This window comes from Pinus tabuliformis, chromosome 5_1 (genome assembly GCF_031772625.1).
Source record: "Pinus tabuliformis cultivar Carrire ecotype Pingquan chromosome 5_1, CPIR1, whole genome shotgun sequence".
Taxonomy (NCBI): domain Eukaryota; kingdom Viridiplantae; phylum Streptophyta; class Pinopsida; order Pinales; family Pinaceae; genus Pinus; species Pinus tabuliformis.
The window spans coordinates 771,614,729-771,625,065 of record NC_142305.1 but is presented as its reverse complement, the minus strand read 5'-3'; the positions used below and the strand labels follow the sequence as shown (position 1 = coordinate 771,625,065).

The following is a 10,337-nucleotide window of genomic DNA, read 5'->3' as shown; positions in this document are numbered from 1 at the left end:
GACACATAAGAGTAAAGACATAGTATAAGATAAAATTTTGAAACAAAAATGCATATGATTAAGCCCATGCTTTAATTACAATTACAGAGAGCATCTATATGCTTATTTGAAGCCTGGTACCTTGAAGACTTTTCTAATATCAATGTTCTATTATTAATACTCTGTGCCTTACATGTTCTGCTTTGATTGATATCCACTCACAGGTGCTGATTCAGAAAGCCAAGGAGAAGTTTATTCACTTCCTATGGAAAATGTTCCTGGACAAAATGGCTTCCTTCTAGAAAAAAAATGATCTCTAGATTGGGCACAACAAACTTTATCATCTCACTGTTGACATAATACTCCACTCCCAGAAATTTCAGAAAATAATCCTTGGTACCCATGATCACAAGGGAAGGATCTTGAATAGTGTGTTCATTGAAAAGGGTCAATCTCCCAAGATCCCTGTAAATTAAATGTTCAAAACAAAGATCAAACTTGAGTATCTGTAAGTTTATGGTGATTTATAATGAAATGAAAGCAAAGGGAAAACCAAGGTTTACCTTTTGCTGCAAAGGTATGGGACTTGCATAGGGAACACAAAACTAGATTTCTCATACAGGCTTGAATACATCTGAAGATCATCCCCAGTGAACCATGGTGGCAATGGTTTGGGAGGATCATAGAAATCCATTACCACCTTACCATCTTTTGCCATGGGCAGTTCACTACTAGAGAAAAGAGTATATATATTCCTTACCACTATTTTTACATCAAAACGCCCAAGATCTGCCAAGCCTCTCCCGATTCAGAAAGCCAAGGAGAAGTTTATTCACTTCCTCTGGAAACTTTTCCTTAACAAAATGGCTTCCTTTTGGAAAAAAAATGATCTCTAGATTGGGCACAACATACTTTAGCATCTCACTGTTGACATAATACTCCACTCCCGGAAATTTCAGAAAATAATCCGCGGTACCCATGATCATTAGGGAAGGAGCTTGAATAGTGTGTTCATTGAAAAGGGTCAATCACCTAGGATCCCTGTAAATTAAATGTTCAAAATAAAGATCAAACTTGAGTATCTGCAAGTTTATAGTGATTTATAATGAAATGAAAGCAAAGGGAAATCCAAGGTTTACCTTTTGCTGCAAAGGTATGGAACTTGCATAGGGAACACAAAACCAGATTTCTCATACAAGCTTGAATACATTTGAAGATCATCCTCAGTAAACCATGGTGGCAATTGTTTGGAAGGATCATAGAGATCCATTACCTCCTTACCATCTTCTGCCACGGGTAGTTCACTCCTAGATAAAAGAGTATATATATTCCTTAACACTGTTTTTACATCAAAATGCCCAAGATCTGCCAATCCTCTCTCGGGTTCTTATAATAATGAATCCAAAGGAGACATTCAGAAAATTCCATCAGAGCTGCTATCATTATTTAAAGAAGAACCTGGTTTTTGATGCAAATTTCCTTGTTCAATGCATATTTTAAGCTCAGAGGAGAGAAAACATACCTGCTAATGTCTAAAATAGATGCCTTTAGGAGCTGAGCCCATTTATCCAGTCCTCCGAGTTTCAAGTAAGGTATACCCAACGTTGCAATTCCTTTCACTCGATGTGGATGACACAGATCTAAATAATATGCAACAACTGCTCCAAAATCCTTCCCCACAACCAACACCTGCTTCATGAAATGTAGTTTGGACTTTGAAATATGTTAATTACGATATATAGATATTAAGTTTCCAACTACTGTTGTTTGCATAAACATAGAGCCACCTTAATCAGGGATTTGTTGAGCACAGAGAACATGAAAGCATAACCAGCATAGAACATATTAACATGAATCAAAGTTCATGAATCAAAACTTATTTTTTTAACAATTTTGATCATTTTATTTATAGATATTAGTCCTATTAGTCCTATTTTCAATCTAAAAAGGATATCCATTGTATTAATGAATAAGTGGAGTTATTCTTTCTTAATGTACTAGATGAGAAGTATTTTTGAAATGTCTCAAGTGAAAACAGTTTATTGGTGAAAACATATGAAAAAACAAATTATTTCTTCCAAATAAAATAAATCTATTTTAATTAATAGAATTTTATATGGTTTCCAACTTATTGTCTATATTAATAGAAGCTCAAGGACGGCTTTTTTCTTTTTTTGAATCATACATCAAGCGAGAGATTGTGGGGCCTAAGGGCTGCTATCATTATTTAAAGAAGACCCTGATTTTTGATACAAATTTCCTTGTTCAATGCATATTTTAAGCACAGAGGGGAGAAAACGTACCTGCCAATGTCTAAAATAGATGCTTTTAGGAGCTGAGTCCCATTTATCCAGTCCTCCGAGTTTCAAGTAAGGTATACCCAACGTTACAATTCCTTTCACTCAATCTGGATGACACAGATCTAAATAATATGCAACAACTGCTCCAAAATCCTTCCCCACAACCAACACCTACTTCATGAAATGTAGTTTGAACTTTGAAATATGTTAATTACGATATATAGATACTAAGTTTCCAACTACTGTTGTTTGCATAAACATAGAGCCACCTTAATCAGGAATTTGTTGAGCACAGAGAACATGAAAGCATAACCAGCATAGAACATATTAACATGAATCAAAACTTATTTTTTTAACAATTTTGATCATTTTATTTATAGATATTAGTCCTATTAGTCCTATTTTCAATCTAAAAAGGATATCCATTTTATTAATGAATAAGTGGAGTTATTCTTTCTTAATGTACTAGATGAGAAGAAGTATTTTTGAAATGGCTCAGGTGAAAACAGTTTATTGGCAAAAACATATGAAAAAACAAATTATTTCTTCTAAATAAAATAAATCTATTTTAATTTGAAATGGCTCAAGTGAAAATAGTTTATTGGTGAAAACATATGAAAAAAAAAATTATTTCTTCTAAATAAAATAAATCTATTTTAATTAATAGAATTTTATATGGTTTCCAACTTATTGTCTATATTAATAGAAGCTCAAGGACAACTTTTTTCTTTTGTTGAATCATACATCAAGCGAGAGATTGTGGGGGCTGATCATGGCTAAGGGTTCATGGACAGATTACTTTGCCAACAAAGGAGCGTAGTTTGAAACCTGAAGATTTCATTCTATGCTCCAAGCCTCGAGTTTCAAGAAATGTGTTCTTCTTTGATGTCATTGATGGTGAATCAGACCATCTATTATGCTTGCTTCTATGAATTAAATTTTTAAAATCTGGCTACCAAGGTTTTGATGTAAAACTTTTGACGAGCTGGCCAAGCAGATCGACAAGTGACAGTTACCCACAGTACCATGCTTTTTCATCTTTTATCTTCCTTCCACGTAGTACTAACTCATATGCAAAGGCACCAGCTCAGCTGGTTATGTAATATCTATCGTCATGTAGGTTTATTTTTAATCTACGGTATATTAGAGGGGCGCTCCATTTTATATTTCCTCTGCACTGTGGAGCCACCCATAGCTTGTTTCCTTTGTATATAGAAACTAAGCTGGTCTCTCTACCTAGATTCTTAATGACTGGGTATAAAAATAATCATATATTTAAAATGATAGAATCTGGATTCTCTACACAATATCGCAGATCTCCCTTATTGGTCATTCTCACTAATATTCATGGTATCATCAAGCAAGAGATTGTGGGGGTTGATCATGGTTAAGGGTTCATGGACAAAGATTACTTTGCCAACAAAGGAGAGTAGTTTGAAACCTAAAGATTTCATTCTATGCTCCAAGCTCCGAGTTTCAAGAAATGTGTTCTTGTTTGATGTCCTTCATGGTGAATCAGACCATCTATTATGCTTGCTTCTATGAATTAAAATCTATGAGAACTAGGTAGCCACCAAGGTTTTGATGTAAAACTTCTGACGAGCTGGCCAAGCAGATCGACAAGTGACAGTTACCCACAGTACCATGTTTTTTCATCTTTTATCTTCCTTCCACGTAGTACTAACTCATATAGTTGATATCTTCTGGTTAATTGATGAATCTCTTGAGCGTGTTTTTGGAAAAACAGTTGATATCCTCTGGTTAATTGATGTATTTCTTGAGCTTTGATGTTTGCATATGAAATCTCTAGCTTCATGTATCTCATTTGGTCTTTAATGTTTTCTTTATTAGCAATAGATTCATCATGTCAAAAAAATTGCTAGCATCGACCATATGAGGAAACACAAAAAACTTAAACCATCTCTGCATCTTATTTAGATTTTCCCATTCCCATATCGTGATTGTTCCTCAATTTATGCCTTATGGTGTTTCCTTTGCAACATCTGGTGCAAATGCTAGTAATAATAATCTAATAGAAATAAAAGTATGTTTTTTACAAAATATTAATAAGTAATTATATGTGATATAATTTTATTTAATAATAATGAATAATCAACTTATAATAACACAATCTCCAATAATACCCATTTCCACGTAAAAACCAATAATAAATATCCCAAAAACTCAATTTTAATTAATACATATATACTAAGTCACCTTAATCACAACCACCAGGGATCATTAAACGGATTGGGTGACGACATACGATCGCGTAACCTGTGGTGCAGATTTTAATAATCATGATGTGGGGAGGTATTTTAATAAAAAAGTAAACATAACTTTGAAAATTGTCGAACATAACATTATAAGAGGTAGCATGTTGATGATGCATGATTGATAAAGATCAGGGGTTTTGGAGGGACAATGTAAAATAGATAGGTGTGGTTTTTCTTTTCTTAAAGGTGGTAGATTGTATTTAGAATTATTCTAATGTTATTTAAATTTCAAATTATAAAGGATGAAAATTCATTTCAAAATAATTTTGGAATTATGTATATATATTAGTTTTTGAAATTTATATTATTGAATTTTATTATTTTGTATTAAATTTAATATAGTAAATTTTTATTTTTTAATTCAAACACAGATAAAGCAATTTATTTTAAGATTAAAACAAAAACTATTTTTATTTTTTTTATGATAAATTTTTTTTTTTTAAATATATATATGTATATTCTCTTTTGTTTATCAAAATATTTCTTATAAATTTCACTTAAATTTAATCTATGCTTACAAAAACATAGCTTTATGAAGATTTCCTCAAAGTTACCATGACCACCTTCCATTTAGATGATGTATCATCATAGGTCCATTTAATGGTGGTACCATGTAGACTTGTAGAGTCATATGGCTTTGCGAGGTCATCTCTCAAATTCACTTAAAATCAAAAGTTGACTTTATTTACTCAATTTAAATGTAAGTTTATTCTCATGTGTGTGTGTGTGTATATACATATATATATGGGATGGCAGCGGTGGGAGGGATTCTCATTAATCCCAAAGGAATTGTTGAATTCAGATATGCTTGGGGGCTTGGCCAGAAGACAAATAACCAAGCAGGAGTGTATGGAATGCTCCTGGGACTAATCCTAGCACAAAGAAATGGTATAAAAAAGATTTAGGTGTTAAGCAATTCCGTGATCAGTGTAAGGCATATGATCAACACTTCATAGGCAAAGATCACTAACCTTAACCAAATCATTAAGAGAGCCCAGAACTTGCTCCTACTTTCGAATCAATGTCCTACTATGTCTTGAGGGGAAATAACCAAGAAGATGAAAGGCAGGCTAACAAGGCATGCCATCTAGGGGAAGAAAAATGTGTAGAGAAATTTGTAGGTTCTTGTTAAAGTCTCGAAGGAATGCTAAGAAAGTTGAAAAGCCTGAATTATCATATCATTTAATTATGATGCCCCTCCCTCCTCCCCCAAGCTCTCCCCTTGCCGCTTCCTTCCCCCACACCCCATCCCCCCCCCCTTCCCTACAATTATTGTAGAAATTTCTCTATAAATCAGCGAGCTCTGATAACATGTAGAAATTCTCATTGTAGATCACCTGATAATGCAATGTAACTAAAGAAAATTACTTGATCTACTTCTACTATCAAACTTTGTGGAAGCTTAATCAATTTGAGCAAGATCAATCAAAACACATATAACAAAGAAGAAGAAATCATACACATGAAACACAGAAGAATACTCTGGGGAAAGTCTCAGCGAAAAACCCCTCTATTTGTATTATCATACAAGTGGAAATATCTCAGGATTACACAAAGCTTTAGCTCACAAGCTATCCAACTCTCAGTACAATCCCTCACTGCTGCTCATAGACAAAATAGACAACACATATGCCTTCCTTCAGTCCTCCAAGCCTCCTATTTCCTTGCGCAGTTTCTCCTGGGTCCTCCAGCTGCAACCTGTGTGATTCTCACCTCACACACAACACTAACCTCTGAAATAACTGCGCAATCCTGAAGGAGATAATTCCTTCTGCATGGATGAGTTTCCTTTATAGGAAAATTCCTCCAACTAATAGTACATTATCCCTTCCTTTAATCTCAACTGGGTCTCTGTCTGAACTGACATGCATGAGTTATTTATGAGAGAATATTCAGTTATCTGGAGAACACTAGTTGCATGCATGCATGCATTAAATGACTGAACTCACAATTAGTTCTTCCAACTGTTTGGAACTAATTTAACTAGACTTAACACAGTTAAGTGAGCTAACTAATTACAACTCAAATACAACTCATCCTTATCTCCTTAACTAAGGGATAGCTTCCTTAATCAAAGGGATAACTGTTGCATGTCTTCACATAGACTTCATGTTTGATTTTCTCTAAATAATTAACTCAAGATTAATTAATTAATTATTTTTCAAACAGTTAGTGAGACTAAATTCGAATTTTAATTGAGGGACTAATTAAAATTGGAATCTATCTTGAAATGTTATCTATAGCAATGCTATTTTTAGAATTTCTATTTTTTGTTATTTCCAATAGAGTTGGAGTATATCCTGAAATGCTATTTATAGCAATGTTATTTTTAACATTTTTTGTTGTCATTTTCAACACTCCCTCTCAAAAAGAAAGGAATTCAACTCGAACTTGATCCTGAACCTTTGGAATGTTTTGCATGCAACACTTCTCCCAAGTGTTGTTGCTCCAGCGACTCCAAAAACAAAAAAAATATCCAACCTGAATCAGAATGATGCCTCTGTCATCAAAGTCTTTGGCTGATATTGCCTCTGTCGACTGAAAACTCTGCACCAGACACTATACTTTTCCTCATTACCCATCTCTATGAGTATCTGGAGGTCTTTCTCCTCCAAGGTACTGAACAAACTCTTATCGTTGGTCATGTGGAATGAAGCTCCACTGTCAAGAAACCAACCGCAACCCATAAACCATGCATACGATGAGGGTGAAATCCAATTCGAACTGTGAGGCTAGTGCGTCACTTTCTGATCCTTCCAAGGATCCCTTCTTGGATTTCTTTTGTGGACAATTTGTTGCATGATAGCCCACCTCATGACAATGAAAGCATCGCACTTTTGATTTGTCAATCTTCTTCCCACCATGGGAAGAACTCGATTTGGGATGAGAATCCTTCTCCTTCCCTTTCCTCGCCTTACTCGCTAAGGCGCAATTTTCTTCATCCTCCTTGGATGAAGAACCATCTCTGGTGCTTCTTCTTATCTCCTCCTGCATAAGATCCGACCAAAGTCATTCCCAATCTGGCAATTTCTCTCTTCCATTCACTGAGTCTTGGTAGCTATGTCAGCGCTTAGGAAGACCGAGGAGAGCAAGACTCACCATGTCATCATCAGCTGTCGTGATCCCTACACTTCCAAGTTCATCCTTGTAGGTGGTGAGCTTGTTCAGATATGTAGAGATCGTGTCGCCCTTTTCACACTTGATTTTCCGAAGCTTGTCTTTCAGCGCCAGCTTCCTCTTATCGTTGTTGTTCTGATATAGATCCCTCAATGTTTTCCACATTGAAAATAGTGTCTCCTTCCCATGGAGGCTCGAGATAATGTGGTCTCGAACTCCCTCCAGGAGGATTCTCCTCGCTCTAGCCACACATTTTTTCCATTCCGCCAATTCTTGGGCATTAACTGCTGCAAGCTTGGGGACTTCTTGATCAATGTAGTCCTTCAAACCATTGTCCTCTAATACCGCTTCCAGGCGATCCTTCCAGGCTATATAATTCGAGTTGCCATCAAGGGCATACTCGAGTCTCAAACCGCTGAATGCCATTGGTGAAATTTGAGATGTGATAAGAACTCGATTTCTACAATCAGGAACTTCAAACTTCGAACTTCTCCCATCTTTGTATATTCTTGTTTGTTTTGATCACCTTTGCTCTGATACCATGTAGAAATTTCTCTATAGATCAGCTAGCTCTGATACCATGTAGAAATTCTCACTGTAGGTCACCTAATAATGCAATGTAACTAAAGAAAAATACTTGATCTACTTTTACTATCAAACTTTGCGGAAGCTTAATCAATTTGAGCAAGATCAATCAGAACACATATAACATAGAAGAAGAAAGCATACACATGAAACACAGAAGAATACTCTGGGGAAAGCCTCAGCTAAAAACCCCACTATCTGTATTATCATACAAGTGGAAATATCTCGGGATTACACAAAGCTTTAGCTCACAAGTTATCCAGCTCTCAGTACAATCCCTCACTGCTGCTCATAGACAGAATAGACAACACATATGTCTTCCTTCAATCCTCCAAGCCTCCTATTTCCTTGCGCAGTTTCTCCTGGGTCCTCCAGCTGCAACTTGTGTGATTCTCACCTCACACACAACACTGACCTCTAAAATAACTGTGCAATCCTAAAGGAGATAATTCCTTCTGCATGGATAAGTTTCCTTTATAGGAAAATTCCTCCAACTGATAGTACATTGTCCCTTCCTTTAATCTCAACTGGGTCTCTATCTGAACTAACATGTATGAGTTATTTATGAAATAATATTCAGTTATCTGGAGAACACTAGTTGCATGCATGCATGCATTAACTGACTGAACTCACAATTAGTTCCTCCAACTGTTTGGAACTAATTTAACTGGACTTAATTCAGTTAACTGAGCTAACTAATTACAACTGAAATACAACTCATCCTTATCTTTTTAACTAAGGGATAACTTCCTCAATCAAAGGGATAACTGTTGCACGTCTTCACACAGACTTCATGATTGATTTTCTCTAACTAATTAACTCAAGATGAATTAATTAATTATTTTTCAAACAACTATTGAAACTAAATTTGAATTTTAATTCTCAATTTTAATTCAGAGACTAATTAAAATTGGAATCTATCCTAAAATGCTATTTATAGCAATGCTATTTTTAGAATTTCTATTTTTTGTTATTTCCAACAGAGTTGGAGTATATCCAGAAATGTTATTTATAGCAATGCTATTTTTAGCATTTCTTGTTGCCATTTTCAACAATTATATCCCATTCCCTCTCCCCTTCCTCTTTGCACTCCCCTCCCCCTCCTGTGTGGCCCAATCTCCTAAGCCCCTCCACGAAATATTCATCACCTCGGTATCTTCCTCCCCTTGTCGCATCATCCTCTGCAAGTTACAGACATTCATGAAGACTTGTGGTAAGCTGGACAATCTCACCCAAACAAGATGTGCATCATATGTCATTTTAGTACCACACATGTTCTTGTTTTAAGTCACAGTGTGTAGGTTCATTGTGCTTGCCCTAGTTCTTGGAGAATTGGGTGGCGCATCACCTCGGATGTCTGCAAAGAATTGAGAATTACGAAGCAGAAATTAATTCAGGTTCTCAATGAAGTCGGGCTCGCTCGTGGGATAATAGTTGGGATGGTTGAAAATGATCAGGATCTTGGGGGGAATTTAATGAAGGATCGTAGAATTATGATGGAGTACTCATGGGATCTCGATTACATCATTCTCCTCGCTCATCTCCGCATCACCTCTCCGTCAGGCAGTAGTTATAAAAAGCAGAATGATGTGTGGAATTTGTATGTTTTAAGGTTTGAGTGTGGGATGGTGGCCTCTGCAAAACACTGGTGGCTAGAGTCAAGCTTGCTGATTATTAGTTCTTGTGTCACGAAGGTAGGGCTTTATATTGTTAAATGTTGGCATGAGGAACTAAAGGTCTATCTATCTGAAGTTTTAAAGGAAATTAATGAGATTCTGAGAATAATTGAGGGGTCACGGGCTTTGGAAGGTCTAGGTGTGTCTGAGTGTTTGCAGGCATTTTGCCTTTGGGATACTGGGTGAGTTCTTAAAACCCTCCTGAACTGGGAGGAGAATTAGCGCTGGAGTGAGGTTGGGCAGCACATATTAGCCGAGGATCAGGGCATTCTCCAAACAATTAGCGAGGGTGATTGGCTACAGAAGAACGTGGAAAATAGTGACAAAAATTACTGGAGCCTGTTAAAAAGTGAAGCTCTTGAAGCCAACATGTAGGGTACAAATTCCAATTCTTGGTCGAGCAT

The 10,337-nt window shown here is 36.0% G+C and overlaps 1 pseudogene; it reads right to left on the bottom strand.

The window, feature by feature from the left end:
- Positions 1 to 752: 752 nt before the first annotated feature.
- Positions 753 to 9,516, bottom strand: LOC149167211 (epoxide hydrolase 2-like; annotated as a pseudogene).
- Positions 9,517 to 10,337: the final 821 nt, after the last annotated feature.